Source organism: Hetaerina americana, unplaced genomic scaffold, assembly GCF_022747635.1.
Source record: "Hetaerina americana unplaced genomic scaffold, ioHetAmer1.1.p SCAF_7, whole genome shotgun sequence".
NCBI classification, from domain to species: Eukaryota; Metazoa; Arthropoda; class Insecta; order Odonata; family Calopterygidae; genus Hetaerina; species Hetaerina americana.
The window spans coordinates 77,683,430-77,702,026 of NW_027287316.1; the positions used below are offsets into that span (position 1 = coordinate 77,683,430).

Consider the following 18,597-nt stretch of genomic DNA (forward strand, 5'->3'; position numbering starts at 1 on the left):
TACACTGACCAAGCAGGGAATAGTACATCTGCTCCGTAGTATCAAAGCACACAAGGCACCTGGTCCGGAAGAAATACCTGCTAGAATATTAAAGGAATTAGCTGACGACATTGCCCCATTTTTACATATTGTTTTTCTAAAATCGATAGAAGAAGGCTCAGTGCCTCGCGACTGGAAGCTAGCCCATATAACTCCCATCTATAAAGGCGGCGATAGGGATAAACCAACCAATTACCGACCCATTTCTTTAACATCGATCTCTTGTAAAATATTGGAACACATTATTGTCACTAACATTATGAGATTTCTTGATAGTAGGAAAATACTAATCCACAACCAGCACGGATTTAGGAAAAGCAGATCTTGCGAAACACATCTTGGTCTCTTCATTCACGATATACTTAGATCGGGAGAAAACAACACACAAGTCGATGCAGTATTCCTGGATTTCAAAAAAGCCTTCGACAAAGTCCCACACAATAAAATGTTACATAAACTGAAATACTATGGGATCAATGAGAAAATAATTAATTGGATTAGAGACTTCTTTTCAAACCGCAAACAAATAGTAGTCATAGATGGGTTGTGCTCAACCGATGGAGATGTAACTTCGGGCGTCCCCCAGGGAAGTGTAATAGGGCCTCTTCTGTTCTTAATATACATAAATGACTTAAGCACACATGTTAGTAGCAATCTGAGGTTATTTGCTGACGACACGGTGGTATACAGGGATATAAGGAGCCAACTAGATCGCGAGCTGCTCTCTAGAGACTTAGACAATATCTCGGAATGGTGCAATAAATGGGGATTAACACTTAATATAGATAAATGCGCAGTTTTGAAATTTTGGAACAAAGGAAGCGAGGAACAGGATATAAACTACAACATAGAGGGTTCAGTATTAACTACGGCAAATCAAGTTAAATATTTGGGGATTGTTCTAACACCACGCCTTTCATGGGGAGCACATATCAGGACAATATGCGGATCAGCTTTAAAGAAACTTGGCTTCATAAAACGGGTGGTGGGGAAATGTAATGAAAAAGTTAAAGAGAGGTGTTATTTTGCTCTAGTTAGACCTCATTTGGAATATGCCGCAAGTATTTGGGATCCGTGGGAGAAAATTTGGCAAAAAGAATTAGATAAAGTCCAGAGAAAATCCGCTAGATTCGTTAAAATTGTTATGATAAAAACACAAGTGTGACAGGTCTCTTAGGGGATTTAGGCTGGGAACCACTTGAAGTGCGGAGAGAACAAGCGAGGCTTAGACTTTTAGAAAGGTTCAGAACAAACGAGTTAAACTATGACACTGAAGGAATTATAATGGCCCCACACTACTTAGGTAGATCAGACCACAAAGATAAACTAAGGGAGATAGATTCCAGGAGAGATAGGTACAAATACTCATTCTTTCCCCGAACAATCAGAAATCATAATAGTAAGAAACCGAAGTCACTTTAGAAATATTGAAAACATTGAATTTACAAGTCGGAGCAAAGTTAAACACTGCAAAGCTGTTAGGTATACTTTCAAGTGCATGTGTATGTAAGATGTAAATTGAGTGTTTGCATGTTTGTGGGGTATAAGTGTTCATGCATGAATGTATGCCATGTTTTTTTTGTGGATATGTGATTTTGTGGTTGCATGCGGTTTTTTTTCTCTTTTTCTTTTCTAAATTACGGGTGGTGTCCTAACACCCCCCGCCACACGCCCTTGCGGCGGCTTGCGGGGTATTGAGTAGATGTAGGTGTAAAGGAAAGAATACGTTAGCTTCTTAGAATCGATAGGCCATCCAGACACTTGAATAATTGTAAAATTTTGAATCTTCTCGCGCACCCAGCAAAAAAGGGAAATCAACAAAAATACAAGATTATTAGAGGTAGAAAGCCCACTCTGCGCCAAGTAATCTTATTTTTCTCCTGCGCATTGTCAAACGTCCGCACGCGGATTTGCTTTAATTAACGCACCGCACTTAATTTTAAGAAATCATATTTGCAGGTTGAGAATTCATGATTGCTATATAAAACTTACCCCATAGTTCTGCCTATTGCATACATGTATGTGAGATTTCCTTTTTAAGAATGGAGGAATAGCTGAAGCAGCAAGAATAGGAGTATCTCCAAACGTGAGGGCAACGAGCAAGAATAGGAATAAAATCAAGAAACAGGCGACTCGATTTCACTCTTGAAACAGAAAATTGAATGTGTACGAAACGTATTGGAATTGTGGCACGTGGACAGAGGGGTGGAAGGTGATAGCACCGATAAATTCTCCTTTCGCACCATAAACACAGTAATCAACCCGAAGGTCGGTTTAGTAGGTGATGGTAGAGTTCACCCAGTACTAAGCGTGTACTACGTGTGAAATTCACGCATCAGGGGAATGAGGGGGGGGGGGCAGTTCCTTTCCCTGTGCCGGCTATGGTTTCCCAGGAAGATCTAGTACCCGAAAAATCACATAGCTTCGGTGGAGCTGCAGGTGCTCAGAGAGGCTTGCCTGGGTATTGAACCTGGGCCCTCTTGAAGAATTCTGCATGTCCGGGTTTTCACCGCGTTGCTGTTTGAAGCCGACAACAGTTTCGCCGAAGTTTCATCCGGCGTCTTCAGGTCGAAGATGAGGGACTCAGTTTCAGTTCAGTTTTAAAGGTTTTTATTTCCGTATTACAGAGTACAGATTGTAAAGAGTATATAAACAATATATAAACATAACAAAAACAACACGGAAACCCCGTTATAGGATCATGATCCTCTTCGGGGTGGAAAAAATAAATAAAAATAAATAGGTGCTGCTCTCTGATTGGTCCTTTTTCGGAGGACTCTCTTCCACGCGTTGTGGAGATGGTAGCCTTCATCTCTATTGAAATTCGCCGGGTTTTTGGCTATCTCAATAGCTTCTCTGATTAGGCGTGGGTAATATCTAATTTCTTTACTTATGATTGTAGCGTCATGGAATAGAATATCATGGCCGGGTTCACTCCACTTATGCTCGGAGATGGCCGAGAGGTGAAACTGTTTGTTCGTAGTAGCCCGGAGGTGTTCTTTCATCCGAACTTTCATAGCTCGGCATGTTTCCCCGATGTAGGCTTTCCCACATGAACACGGTACTTGATAGACCCCTTCGTATAGGTCTTTCGAGATTTTGTCCTTCGGTCCGGGGAGCGCGTCCGCTATTTTCTTGGTGCAGTTGAATCTTGTCACCACGTCGTGCTTTTTAAGGATTCTGGCTATCTTCTCGGATGTTCCCGATACGAAGGACGGCCAAAATCTGAGTCCCTCATCTTCGACCTGAAGACGCCGGATGAAAATTACTTCGTATCGGGAACATCCGAGAAGATAGCCAGAATCCTTAAAAAGCACGACGTGGTGACAAGATTCAACTGCACCAAGAAAATAGCGGACGCGCTCCCCGGACCGAAGGACAAAATCTCGAAAGACCTATACGAAGGGGTCTATCAAGTACCGTGTTCATGTGGGAAAGCCTACATCGGGGAAACATGCCGAGCTATGAAAGTTCGGATGAAAGAACACCTCCGGGCTACTACGAACAAACAGTTTCACCTCTCGGCCATCTCCGAGCATAAGTGGAGTGAACCCGGCCATGATATTCTATTCCATGACGCTACAATCATAAGTAAAGAAAGTAGATATTACCCACGCCTAATCAGAGAAGCTATTGAGATAGCCGAAAACCCGGCGAATTTCAATAGAGATGAAGGCTACCATCTCCACAACGCGTGGAAGAGAGTCCTCCGAAAAAGGACCAATCAGAGAGCAGCACCTGGACGGGACCACCTATATAAGGACGGCCAAAATCTGAGTCCCTCATCTTCGACCTGAAGACGCCAGATGAAACTTCGGCGAAACTGTTGTCGGCTTCAAACAACAACGCGGTGAAAACCCGGACATGCAGAATTCTTCAAGCCACCGCCGCGAAAATCTACGCAGCCATATACTGGGCCCTCTTGTTAGTAGTCCAACGCCCTACCAGAAAGATCTGGTACCCGAAAAATCACATAGCTTGGGTAAAGCTGAGGGGACCCAGAGTTGCTTGCCCGGGAATGGAACCCGGACCCTCCGGTCAGTAGCCCAACGCTCTACCCCCTGGACTACCGCGACCCACAATAAACACTATCATGTAGAAAAAGGATTACCCTAATTTCGATTAGCCGAAATAACAATGAGGAATTTAAAAAAAGTCAATTACATCTACGTTTCTATGAAAGGCGTTTGAGAAGAAGAATTGTTTGAAAGTTCTAAATATCCTTCAGAGAAGAGGAGTAGATTAGAAAGACAGGAGACTTATTCACAGCGTGTACGTGTCTCAGGCTGTTCAGGTGTGTGTAGGAGTTGGAGAGCCCAGATGGACGGTTTTAGGAAGAGGGGTAAGGCAGGGGGGCGTTTTGTGATTAGTATTGGGCATCATTTTTGTTTCGGGAGAATTGAATGTTTTGCGTGATGGTGAAGAATCGATTCGTTCGTGGGAAAATGTATCCCTCTGAATAAAAGGAAATATCAGTCTGTTAAGGAGTCAAGTTAACTTTATTCTTCGTCATAATCTCGTCTGCCAATATTATGCGGGACTAGATGTTTTTTCTCACCACACATAAATTATATCCTCTGCGGGAGGGATTAAATTCTAAAAATTTATTTTATCTGAAAGTATAATTCCTGAGGAAAACCCTGAATATAGCAGAAGCTCCTGACCGAAACTATTCGATAAAATTCAACGCTTTCTAATCTGACATTAGGATTCTTTCGGAAACGAGCAGCTTTTCCCCTGGTAGGTTAAGATTAATATGAGAGAAAGGATCGCTCTGAGGCGTCGTAGAAGCGAGGGAAGTTGATTTCCCTCCTTCCAAATTCCACGCCCACCTCTCCCAATCTCCGCCTTCGTGATTTCTTTCGTAGAAGACTACTCTCGCTCGTTCAAATCCCTTGAGAGACGGCGTCCGTAAACTGGAGCCTTTCCCCTTCGCCTCCTCCCACTCGAAAACCAAGTGCCATATCGCCGAAGGGTCGAATAGGAAGCGACTGGGAGTGAGGGGGAAGAGTGTATGCACACAAAACAGAAATCCGATGGAGGTAAGGCGGAAGGAAGTCGACAGGCGCCCGCCTTTCCCTCCGGCGAAAGAGGCAAGTCATGTATCGTCTCCGGCATCAAAGTACGCTCCTTGCTCCAAGTACTCCGAGTGCAAACAGTTATTCCGACTAGTTTGCATAACAATTTCGGTGACAACTAAGGCTGAGTGATATTAATCTCCCAATAACGATATAAAATAAATGTCGATTTCCGGAGCATTTTTAGAAAAGGCGATAATTTTTAGTAGGTATACAAGGATTAGATAATATCTAACACAAAGGGTATACTAAACTATATCAACCGTATTGTTAGAACAACTAATCATCTATTTCGTGTGTGTGTATATATATATATATATATATATATATATATATATATATATATATATATATAATACAATATTACGTGCATATAAGATTTATTTACGAGTTTGACAAAATAATCGCGTATGATAACCAGAGAGATTATTCCTATCTCATATGACAATATTTACCACATATTGATTGAATTGAAGTCTTACGACTAGCAGTATTGAATAAATAAAAATCTCCAATAGCCGTAAACATTTTACCTATCTAAAACAAAGTACCAATGAGGATAGTTGGCTAACGCCACAAGTTAAAGGAAGGGGTAAAAGTTACGGCTACAAAGTAGCTCTCTTCAGCGTACTGAAGGTAAATCGTCACGAATACACAAGTTGAAGTGAGAACGGCTTTATTTCCATTCCATTTCAAGTGTTTATTCATCCGAGATGGTGTTCATACATTTAACAGGTAACAATTGTAACAATAACATTTAATAAAGCATAACAGTGGCCCTGTACTAGGCAACACGCCTCTTTAGGGTCTTTTTCCACTGAATTTTAAAGTCTGTGTTCAGCAATTGCAAAAAGAACATTCGTCTAGTAATCTCGAACTCTTTTCTTCGGGGTGGCATTGGTCTGGCATTTGCCCGCGGCGGAGTCACTTGCATAATATAGCAGATAAATAAATAAATAGATAGTTTAACTTTCACTGAACATTTCCACATTAACACTGATCGCTATCACTTTTTGCTGTCCTGGCCATCCGAAGAACATATAGGGAGGAGTGAGGGTAATAGTGTGAAATGTGGGAGGGGGGTGAAAAGGACGGGAGCCAATAGACTGAACTGACGGTTGAGGAGCTCCAGGAGATTGGGTATACAGGAATGTTGTGAGGGAAGGGGGAAGTGCATAACCGACCGTTGGAGAAGAAGGGAGAGGAGTGAAAGGGAGGTGGATACACTTCTTCTTCTGGGCTTATCTCTTGGACAAAGCAGCGCCCCGTACATTTTGTCAGGGATGGCGTTCGGAAAAATTATTTCTGATGACCTCAATTCGTAACAGGAGCATCCCCTAATAATACTTTGAGCATCGGTGGTTCAGTGGTAGAATGCTCGCCTGCCACGCGGGCGGCACGGGTTCGGTTCCCGGCCGATACAACTTTTTTATTTTCGCTTGAAGATACTTGCTCTGAGTTTTCATAAATCAACAAGTTTAATCTTAATTTGCATAACTCACTCTTTTTGCTGTGTTCTTACCATATCGTTGTCTATAAAATTACTTCAGACAAATTCTTAGAGGCTGAGGGACCAGGTCCTATAGGGAAGATAGATGGTGCACGGGCAATTGCATGTCTTACGAGTCCATTTTGGAAAACGTTTATCTTGTAGCTTTATTTTTATGATAGACACTAAATGATCTCAATATCGCACGACTTGATATTAATTCCGTGTTTACATCAATCGTTACGTTTGTTCGCCTTTTCTTCAATTTGTGTTTTATGCAAGCTCTCCTATTCGGCAAGTTCAAGGGTCGAGATTAATAGGAAGTCAAAGAGGAACTAGTTGAGGGAATAGGTGTTTCACTTCATAGATTGCGTGTAAAATGTTTAAAAACGTGAATAACGTTTTCAGTTTCGTCATAAATGTAAGAAATACATTATGATGCATCGGTTTAGCGAATTTTATATCGCATGGTAAAATCCAATTCTCAATAAAACTGAGCTCCTCTTCTTTTAATCGTTTAACTTGCCAAAGTGGACATTTTTCAAATGCCTTAACCTATATTCTGAGAAGTACAGTAAGGAAGGAGTGGAAGACGGATCTTCAAGTATCGTTAAACTTTTGATGGGACATATTAGAGATAATTCAAGGTTTAGCAAACACTTATAATGTGGAAAGAGGCCTAGCCTCATTTCGATTAGCCGAGAAATAAATAAGTAGTATAAGAAAATCCAATTTACTTCAATTAACACCTCTAGAAAAAATTATATTTATCTGTTTAAAAATAATTGTCTGTTATACAATCTAAAAATTGGTACAGTCTAACAAAATATCCTTTCCAATCCTAGGAGTTATCTAAATCTAGATAAAATCTTATGAAACTTGAAATGATCACACGTCCTCTATCACAATACTATATTTTGGAAAGATTTTTTTATGAGGAACGTTATTAATTTTCCCAATGGATGCATTATACTGGAGAACGAAAAAAATACATACCATGGTCAAATTCGGGATAGACGGGATGACGAAATTCAATTTTGGAGGTATAATATTTCAAAATCGTCCATGCATTGAAATTGTGGTATTTTTATTTGATTTCGTAATTTTTCGCAAAAGGTTCAAATTTTATGGTATTTTCTCATAAGTTTCGTCATTGCATGAATTTGACGACAATTTTTAGATTAGAATGGTACAAGATTCATCCTATAGGACAATTACCAAACAATATATTTTGTTTATATTTTATTTATCTTCCATATTTCTCGCTGTCAAGGGAGAATCCATTGAGTTGCAAACAATGCGGTACCAATATTTTAAGGTATGTGTGTATATATATATATATATATATATATATATATATATATATATATATATATATATATGTGTGTGTGTGTGTATAAAGAAAACGGATAGCAACACATATAAAGGACGAACACAATAGAGGTGGGGAAGGCGGAATCGAACGGATCATGAGAGTAAAAGTTGTGTTCGTCCTTTATATGTGTTCCTATCCGTTTTCCCTATATCTATTTCCATGTGAATGAATATTTGTTCGTCGTATGCCGGGATTTTGTGTTTGAAAGTGTATTTGGCCAATGTGGCTCATCTCTTTTTTCTGGCTCTGCGTGCCATGAAACGCACTTTTCCTTTCCTGTATGATGTCGTATGAATCCTAACCCACTGCCCTTTATAAATATAACAACAAATATTAGTTCGTCCATGCACTTGACAAACCTTAATAACTCGAAAGAAAGTCCATACATGCAACAATTCATGTAACAACAGGCTACGTATATTCAAATTATACTGCGGATCTGTTGAAAAGATAGTCTTTTAAAAAATAAGATTAAATGAAGAAAGAAACATGCAGGATATTGAAAAAAGATACACTGCCAATTATAATTATCTTATCTAATCTAATCAACGCGATTGCTTTCATATCTATTTTGATATCTAATTGTACGAGAAAAGAACGACATTTTAAAACATTTCGTGCTACAAAAAATCTCCCTGATTTTACGTTGGTCATCTTATATACCATAGTATGTGTTATAGTATAGGTTATAATGTGACTTTAACATCCTGAAATAAGTGACTTACCTCAAATTTACCCATTGTGCCTCACTTACTCAAGTCCCAGGGTGCGTGGTCACGCCTGGTCAGCAATATAAAAATTAAATATATATTGAAACGTTACGGTCTTTTAAATGTCCTCTTCCGCCTATCCTGATGACAGCGATGACACCGATTATGTGCACGAGTATATGGAATTCCAACATCAAAAATGGGAAAACGCATTAGATTCAATAAAACATCTATTTTAATACGGGAAGTAGTGAAAAACTTCACCCAAAAATGGCAATATCATTACCAATGAACAATTTTTCCCCTAAAACCTTTGTAATTTTTAGCATTCCCGCTGTAGAATAAGGAATAATCCTCATTCTACAGCGGGTCAATATCTCCATTATAAAAGCTCCACGGGAATTCTGCAATCATTGGGTTCGACTGAGGATGGAGCCTCAGTCACCGGCAAGCAGGTGTCGCCTATGAGTGAAAAGAAAATTTAAGTTCATATCATTTTAGTGTGCCTATTTAGGGTCATTTCTTTTGTCATAGAAAATACTGAATAAAAAAGCCAATTCTGTTGGATAACCCACAACGTATTAAGGATGAACTTAGAAATGGTTTCTTTCCACTGTACAGCAAATCTGAATATGCTGCAGTTCAATGAACTATTTTGCAAATAAATAATTTCCTTAATTAGGGAAACAATAAGATAATCATTCCCATGTTTCTCCATCGGTATAAGGTCACTCAATTATCAGCTACTCAATTATCAGCTACTCAATTATCAGCTACTAAAATGGCTAGAAATGCCCTCTCCGACTCATTGCAGATTAGCATTGTTGCAGAGAATGTATTTGCAGCATCTAATAAGTATTGTAAGCGTCGTCCAAATCATTTCAAATGATTTTATGGAAACTTAACGAATTATTTTTTAAAAATAATTCCGATTCCGGTGAAAAAAGCGTAAGGTTTCAAGGGTTGATGAATTGTTTGTATCAATAGGAGGTCAACTTGTTAAATAGGTAATGTTGCAAAGATAAAACAAATGTATTTATAGAAAAGTTGTGTCATTTATGATGAAAATATTTTGAAGAGATTTCATTAGGATTCAAACCAGTCAATTATAAAAAATGTCCATCCTCCATGAGGAAAAAACAGGTCCCACCGAGATCTGAACTCGGATCGCTGGATTCAGGGTCCAGCTTGCTAACCATTACACCATTGGACTTTGAAAAATACAAAACTGGAATGAAATTGCCCTACAACATAATGCCGGGAAAACCTTCGTCTAATAGAGTCGGTGGAACAACCTATGAACTAACATTGTTCCTGAAGGAGGAAAAATGCCAAATAAACCTTTCGAATCCGAAGCACCCCCGCTATTGATGGAGAATTATCGGTCAATATCTCAATTAAAAACTCTGCGGAAAGTCTGGAAAAAATGACGTCCGCTGAGAATCGAACCTCAGTCACCAGCAAGCAGGTGTCGCCTATGAGTGAAAACAAAATTTAAGTGCAAATAATGTCAGTGGGTCTATTTTGGCTAATTTATTTTCCAATAGCGTAGAAAATAATCCGTGAAAAAGCATATGCTGATAGAGAACCAATAACATATATGGGATGAAGAAATATGAAGATGCCGCACTGAAGTGAAATGTTTTACACATAAAAAATGTCTTTAACCAGGGAAACAAGAATCCATTCATTTCCATATTACTCCGAAAGTATGTGCTTCGGCATGACTACAATCAAGGTCTAGGATGGCGCGTAATATCGCCAACGTCACCCATTATGATAAAACAGGTCCCACCGAGATTTGAACTCGGATCGCTGGATTCAAAGTCCAGAGTGCTAACCATTACACCATGGGACCTCGATACATAAATTTGGAAAACGGGAACGAAATTACCCAATGACTCATCATCTTCTCTATCCCACATTCCTTTTGGAAAAAATTCGTATTCGTTCAACATATGGACTCTGTATTTCATAATATAATTCCATGTCCAGAAGGTTTGACCATACAATGATAGGGTATGCGTGCGTTCTATTGATCTATAAATATTCAGATGTATACTCGATGGACTTTCAAGAATATGTAATGAACTGACTTGACTTTTTTAAATTCCTTGATTATTTCTCGGGTAATCGTAATGAGGGTAAGCCTGAGTGTTTATTAAACCTTGAATGATCTTTCATTGGTCCCATTAAAAGCTTAAGAATACTTGAAGTACTTTCTTCCACAACTTCTTTATTTCACTTCTCAGAAAATGGGCTAAGGCCTTCGAAAAATGTCCGCTTTGGCCAGTGAGTTGATTAATGAGCGTAGTGCTTATTTCTGGTGAGAATTGGATTTTAAAAAAAACGATAATAATCTCGCTTAACCGATCCATCGTAATTCATTCATTATATTTATGATGAAACTAAAAACAATAATCACATCACTAAACTTTTTATACGTTATATATTAAGGGAGACACATACCCCTTCAACTAGTTCCTCTTTGACTTCCTAGTAATATTTATCATCAGGTGGTCCCTTGAACATGCCGAGTAGGAAAGCTTGCATAAAACACAAATTGAAGAAAAGGCGAATAAACTTCACGATTGATGTCAACACGCAATTCACATCTAGTCGTGTGATCTTGAGATCACATATTGTCTATCATAAAAATGAGGCTACAAGATAAACGTTTTCCAAAATGAGAAGAACACAGAAAATAAAGTGAATGGTGCAAATTAAGATTAAACTTGTTGATTCATGAAAACTCCGAGCAAGTATTTTAAAGTGAAAATAAAAAGTTGCATCGGCCGGGAATCGAACCCGGGCCGCCCGCGTGGCAGGCGAGCATTCTACCACTGAACCACCGATGCGCTGCATTCCACGGAGGAAACCTGTTCCGTCCTGAAGTCATCAGAAAAATCCCACTCGCTAGTTCCCTTCCCTCGACATGCCGCTCTTCTGCCAGCTCATCGGAAGGCCCGACTCCCCCCGCGGAGTTCAAGCGGAATGAGCATTTTCTGGTCCCTTTACACTTTATTCTTCAGCTTTTTTCAGGTTGAGGGACTCCTCACGCATTTTGACCATTCCGAAGCTGAAAATAGTGTCGTTTGCGATGCCTCCGGGGTGCAGGCGAACCCATTTGGATCCCAAAATCTGCCATCTTCATCAGTATTTCAATCCCACGATTGGTTTACTGCAGCCCTCCATTCCACTCTTTTCAATGTCAATACCCCCATTCCAGGATAACTTCTCTGTTTTACATCCTAGTTAAATTGAAGTTTTATGTTCTTCTCACGTGATAGATATTAGCAATTACCTCAATGATAGAAGTAAGTTTGGGCAAAGGAATTATTGGATCGGTGTGTGTCCCCGCACCAAGAGAGACAGGAGGACGGGAAGGATTCAGGTATAAGCAGACACGTTCGGGATGGATAACAACTTATATTTTGCGTGTTTTCCTTGATTTATCATCGTACATCTTGCATTTAAATACTTGGAACTTGAAACATTGGAATAGTGGACCAGCGAAGAATAGAAACCTAACAGACATGTTGCTTGGAGAGAATGCTGAAGATTAAATGGACAGACAAAGTAAGGAATGATGAAGTATATAGAAGAGCAGAAGATAGACCAAAGGACCATATGTAGAACTCTACGGCAAAGAAGAAATAGACGGATTGGACACTCATTGAGGCACAATGGATTGATTAGGAATATATAAAGAAGGAAAAAAAGAAGGGATGGTTCCACGAGGAAGACCAAGGGACATGTGCTTAGTAAAAATTAAGACGGACGTAAAAAAGAGGAGGTATCCTGGATTGAGGGTATTGACATTGAAAATAGGAGGATTGGAGAGCGGTAATAAACGAATCCTAGGATTGATATGCTGCAAAGGTTTGTCTGCACCCCGGAGGCATCGTAAATGGCAACATTTCCTTCTTCGGATTGGCCAAAATGCGTGAGGAGTCCACCTGACTGAAAAAAGCAGAGGAATTACGCGTAGTCGATGGATCCAGCTGTTTATTCCGTTTGAACTCCGCGTCCAGTGAAGGGAAAGTACGTGGAATTGTTCTAATGACGTCAGTAGATAACAGGAGCAGGAGATGGTTCAGTGGTAGAATGCTCGCATGCCACGCGGGCGGCCCGGGTTCGATTCCCGGCCGATGCAACTTTTTTATTTTCGCTTGAAGATACTTGCTCTGATTTTTCATAAATCAACAGGTTTAATCTTAATTTGCAAAACTCACTCTTTTTGCTGTGTTCTTACCATATCGTTGTCTATAAAATGACTTCAGACCAATTCTTAAGAGGTTGAGGGCCCAGGTCATATAGGGAAGAAAGGTGGCGCACGGACAATTGCATGTCTTACGGATCCATTTGGGATGACGTTTATCTTGTCACCTTATTTTTATGAAATACAATAAATGATCTCAAGATCACACGACTTGATATGAATTGCGTGTTAACATCAATCGTGAAGTTTGTTCGCCTTTTCTATAATTTGTGTTTCATGTAAGCTTTCCTATTCGGCAAGTTCAAGGGACCACCTGATAGTCGAGATTACTAGGAAGTCAAAGAGGAACTGGTTGAAGGAATAGGTATTTCCCTTAATACATAACGTGTCAAAAGTTTAATGATGTGATTCACGTTTTTAGTTTCATCATAAATTTAAGAAATGAATTACGATGGATCGGTTAAGGGAGATTATTATCGTTTTTTTAAATACAATTCTGAACAAATATAAGCACCTCGCCTCTTAATTTTTCTTAGAAGTGCAATAACGAAGGAGTGCAGGAGAGATCTTCAATTATTCTTAAGGTTTTGATGGGATCTGTGAAAGATCATTCAAGATTTAATAAACACTTATAATGTGGAAAAAGGCTAACCCTCATTTCGATTAATGAAGACATTATTCAAATATTTAAAAAAGTCAATTTTATTCGTTAAAAGCTTCTTGAAAGATATATCAATCTGAACATCCGTCTGAAAAGTTCCCGACCCAGCAAAGACAAAAGACATTTTTTCTGAAATTTTCAGACCACCCTCGTAGAATACATGCTCGTACATGGACCTGATCGTTGTAGGGTCAAACCCCCTGAAAATGTAATAATATTATGAAATAAAGCATTTGCGTGATGGACATAAGGAAATTAAAATATGAAGAAGCATAGTTGCCAATTCGACTCATATTTGGACATATACCTTAAACCATTCGGTATGTCACCAGGCCGTGTAAATAAGCTGGGTAATCACCCAGGTGAATGGATGTGTTTGACATTCTAAGAGTCACGTTCTTCGAAATCAGAACGTGGACTATTAAAAAAGAACATACTCTTTCCACGATTTACTCGTGAGTCCATATTTTTAACGAATGAGGCTTTTTTCCAAAAAGAATGAGGGGTAAAGAAAATTATTTTTAATTCAGAAATTTTGTTCCCATTTTCCCTACTCATTTGAACCTGACGGCTTCTACGCTGTTTCTCAAATACTGCCGCCAATTATCCTTTATTTAAAGGTTTCCTTAACTTTTCCGTTATCTAAATGCGTTATTTGCTTTAGTCAATGGACGGTGCTCTATATTTTCGAAAAATTAGTAAAACGAAGAGAAAATTAAAAAGTTTTTAAGGTCAATGATCTGGATTTCAATTAATGATCAAGTGTTTGTATTTTTGGTGAGTACACTAAGGCCCCATGGTGTAATGGTTAGCACTCTGGACTTTGAATCCAGCGATCCGAGTTCAAATCTCGGTGGGACCTGTTTTTTCCTCATGGAGGATGGACATTTTTTATAATTGACTGGTTTGAATCCTAATGAAATCTCTTCAAAATATTTTCATCATAAATGACACAACCTTTCTGTAAATACATTTGTTTTATCTTTGCAACATTATCTATTTAACAAGTTGACCTCCTATTGATACAAAATATTCATCAACCCTTGAAACCTTACGCTTTTTTCACCGGAATCGGAATTATTTTTTAAAAATAATTCGATAAGTTTCCATAAAATCATTTGAAATGATTTGGATGACGCTCATAATACTTATTACATGGTGCAAATACATTCTCTTCGATTATCCTTTTTCAACAGCAGTATGGCTGAAAATTCGAATTTTGGCATTGTTACTGCTTTTAGGGACAGTATTGTTCATTGACAATGAACAAAAGGCAATAGCCTTTTTTACGAAGGTCTTATCTGCGTCCCGTATTAAAGTATATTTTTCTGGATTCCACAGCGTTTTCATATTCTTGTTGTGTCGGAATTCCTTATACACATGTATTGGCGTCATCAGGTTAGGCTGAAGAGGACATTTACAACACCGTAAATTTTCAATAACATTTAATTTTTATATTGCTGACCAGGCGTGACCTCACACCCTCGGACGTAAATGCGTAAATTTGATGTAAGTCACTTATTTCTGGATGTTATAGTCATTTTACAAGCCCTGACATACGTATATCAGATGACCGACGTAAAATCAGGAGATTTATAGCAGAACGAAATGATTTAAAATGCCGTTCTTTTCTCGGACCATTAGAGATCAAAATAGATATGAAGGAGAGAGTTAGAATTAGTAGCATTTTTTATTTAATAGACTATATTTTAAACATTTCTACAGTATGATTTGAATATACGTACCCTGTTTTTATAAATTTTTGCATGTTTGCACTTTCTTTCGAGTAATTAAGGTTTGTCGAGTGAATGAACAAACTAATATTTCTGTAGAGGTAACATGATTTAGTTTTGTATGTGGTTTTATTCTAATTTACGGGTGGTGGCCTTACATCCCCCGCCACACGCCATTGCAGCAGTTTGCGGGGTATTGTGTAGGTGTAGATGTACGGATGGTTTAGATAGTACTTTGGACACAGATTGGCTTCAAACTCAACAATAGGATAGATAGATATTAAACATGAAGGTTAGAGCATACTTCAGTTTTTTTACAGGTGCATGACGCTATTTTCATCATATTTACAGGGTCGCACCCAAAAGTGGTAGGACTGATTTTTTTACAAGACTTTTTTTGACGATATACTTACCTCGACTTAATAATCTTCAAAGTATGCTCCTTGAGCTGCTGCACACTTAGTATAACGTCGCTCCCATTCCCCGTACGCCCGCTGGAAATTTTCTTTGGGGATGCCGTTGATGACCCTCGTCAAAGCCTCTTGAACGGCCTTTATCGAGTCAAAACGTCGTCCCTTGAGCTGTCTTTTCATCAGGGGGAAGAAGAAGAAGTCCGGTGGTGCCAGATCGGGAGAATAGGGCGGGTGCGGCGACGTGGCAACGCCGTATTTGGCCAGGAGCTGTCTGACGACGAGCGCGCCATGGCATAATTTTCGGCACCATCTTGGCGCACACTTTGCGCATGGCCAAATCCTGTGAAATAATGCGTTGGACGTTGGATGCAGACAGACCCAACTGGTCTGCAATTTCTTCACTGGTTAAGCGTCGGTCTGTGTTCAGCAGTGTCCTCACTCTGTCCACATTCGTGTCGGTTCTTGCCGTCGACGGCCGTCCGGAGCGATGGTCGTCTTCAACGAGCTCCCTACCCTCTTAAAACAACTTGTGCCACTCAAATACTGTGGAACGGCTTAAGGCAGTGTCCCCATAAGCCTGCTTGATCATATCGAGGGTCTCAGTTGCCGTCTTCCCGAGTTTCGCACAAAACTTCACGGAATAACGTTGCTCTAAATTCAGATTCATTTTGTTTCTCGACGCGGACAAAAAACTTGCTTCACTAAAAACGGTGTCCTCACTCAACGACAGCCCGCAGGCGACTAAGGCTGATGTTGGTCTGTTGCTAAGAGCCCCCTCCACCTTACCCTGCCAGGTAGAACCCCCTCCACCGCTCCGTTCGCGCCAGAGAAAATCAGTCCTACCACTTTTGGGTGCAACCCTGTATTTCCTTAAATTTCTAAATATTTTCTCGCTCCTCAAATACTATGGATTAGAAATGTTTACCCAAGTGGGGGTTTAACCTGGACAAATTGTGCTTTTCGTAGTTGATGTTTATATGCTGTGTCTCACTCTTGTGATTGAATATGAATTCAGAGGATTTCCTTTGAATTAACATTTAGTAAATAAATATTTCTAACCCGGGTCTCAATGTTTAAGTTATATCATATTTGAAAACGGTCTGATGGTGAAATAATTACCCTAAAGTTTATAAAAATGAATATTACTCAACTACTTATTTGGTGAAACCATCTTATTTTGACAACTCATGCATACATACCTTAAAATGTTGGTACCGCATTTTTTACAACTCAAACGATAATCCATGCATCGAAAATCAATAAGATATACATATGCAGAAAATGTAGTTTGCAATTGTCCTAGGTTGAATCCTGAATCAGTCCTTTCTGAAAATTGTCGTCAAATTCATGCAATGACGAAACCTTTTGCAATAAATTACGAAATCGAATATACATATATATATATATATATATATATATATATATATATATACACATATATATATATATATTGTGGTATATATATATATATATATATATATATATATATATATACCACAATTTCAATGCATGGAGGAATTTGAAATATTATGCCTCCAAAATTGAATTGCGTCATCCCGTCTATCCCCGAATGCGACCATCGCATTATTCTTTCGTTCTCTAATGCAATGCATCCATTGGAGAAAATTAATAACTTTCCTTGTGAAAGAAATCTTTCCTTAAACATAGTATTGTGATAGAGAACATATAATCATTTCAAGTTTCATAAGATTTATTTGGATTAGTATAACACTTAGCATTGGAAAGAATGTTTTGTTAGACCTCACCAATTTTTAATTTGATTGGAAATGAAAAAATAGTAAATTTGTGATTCCACTGAAAATTTATTTCGATACGACCCGGGTTTCGACGTTTAGCGTCATCTTCAGGTATTCCTGACACATTTATAATTTTTTAATTTTCAATATGAGTCGATTCCATAAAGTTACGCCGGAAACCATAAATTATTTAGTTTGATTGACTGACTTTTATTATTGAACAGATAAATATATTTTTTGTAGAGCCGTTTATTAAAGTAAATTGGCTTTTCTTATGTTCCTTATTAATTTCTCGTCTGATCGAAATGATGGTAAGCCTCTTTCCACATGATAACTTTTTTATTAAACCTTGAATGATCTTTCATAGATCCCATCAAAATCTTAAGAATACTTGAATATCCGTCTTCCACTCCTTCCTTATTGCCATTCTCAGAAAATAGGTTAAGGTCTTTGAAAAATGTCCGTTTGTTCGCCTTAATGAAAAGGCGAACCAACTTCACGATGGATGTTAACACGCAATTCACATCAAGTCGTGCGATCTTGAGATCATTTAGTGTCTTTCATAAGAATAAGGCGACAATATAAACGTTTTCCAAAATGAGATAACTCTTCGGCACGCAATTGCCCGTGCACCATCTATCTTCCCTATAGAACCTGGTCCCTCAGCCTCTAAGAATTCGTATGAAGTCATTTTACAGATAACGATATGGTAAGAATACAGCAAAAAGAGTGAATAGTGAAAAATAAAGATAGCAGTTGAAAAAATATGAAAACTCAGAACAAGTATCTTCAAGCGAAAATAAAAAATTGCATCGGCCGGGAATCGAACCCGGGCCACCCGCGTGGCAGGCGAGCATTCTGCCACTGAACCACCGATGCCCGCTCCTGTTACCTTTTGAGGTCATGAGAAATAATTTTTCTGAACGCTATCCCTGATAAATGTACGGGCCGATGCTCCTGTTACCTACTGACGTCATTTGAACAATGCCACGTACTTTCCCATCACTGGACCCGCTGCTCTTCTGCCAGTGCATCGGAAGACCGAACTCCCCGCGGAGTTCAAACGGAGTAACCAGCTGGATCCATCGACTACGCGTAATTCTTCAGCTTTTTTCAGTCC

General features: G+C 39.0%; 5 non-coding genes across 5 annotated transcripts; 2 read left to right on the forward strand and 3 right to left on the reverse strand.

Moving 5' to 3' along the window:
• Positions 1-6,469: 6,469 nt before the first annotated feature.
• Positions 6,470-6,540, forward strand: TRNAG-GCC (transfer RNA glycine (anticodon GCC)). The gene has a single exon. It is a non-coding gene; the product is annotated as a tRNA-Gly (tRNA).
• A 3,937-nt stretch (positions 6,541-10,477) lies between these two features.
• Positions 10,478-10,549, reverse strand: TRNAQ-UUG (transfer RNA glutamine (anticodon UUG)). The gene has a single exon. It is a non-coding gene; the product is annotated as a tRNA-Gln (tRNA).
• A 929-nt stretch (positions 10,550-11,478) lies between these two features.
• TRNAG-GCC (transfer RNA glycine (anticodon GCC)) lies at positions 11,479-11,549 on the reverse strand. The gene has a single exon. It is a non-coding gene; the product is annotated as a tRNA-Gly (tRNA).
• A 2,815-nt stretch (positions 11,550-14,364) lies between these two features.
• On the forward strand, positions 14,365-14,436 carry TRNAQ-UUG (transfer RNA glutamine (anticodon UUG)). Its single transcript has one exon. It is a non-coding gene; the product is annotated as a tRNA-Gln (tRNA).
• Positions 14,437-18,285: 3,849 nt separating this feature from the next.
• On the reverse strand, positions 18,286-18,356 carry TRNAG-GCC (transfer RNA glycine (anticodon GCC)). Its single transcript has one exon. It is a non-coding gene; the product is annotated as a tRNA-Gly (tRNA).
• Between the last annotated feature and the right edge of the window lie 241 nt (positions 18,357-18,597).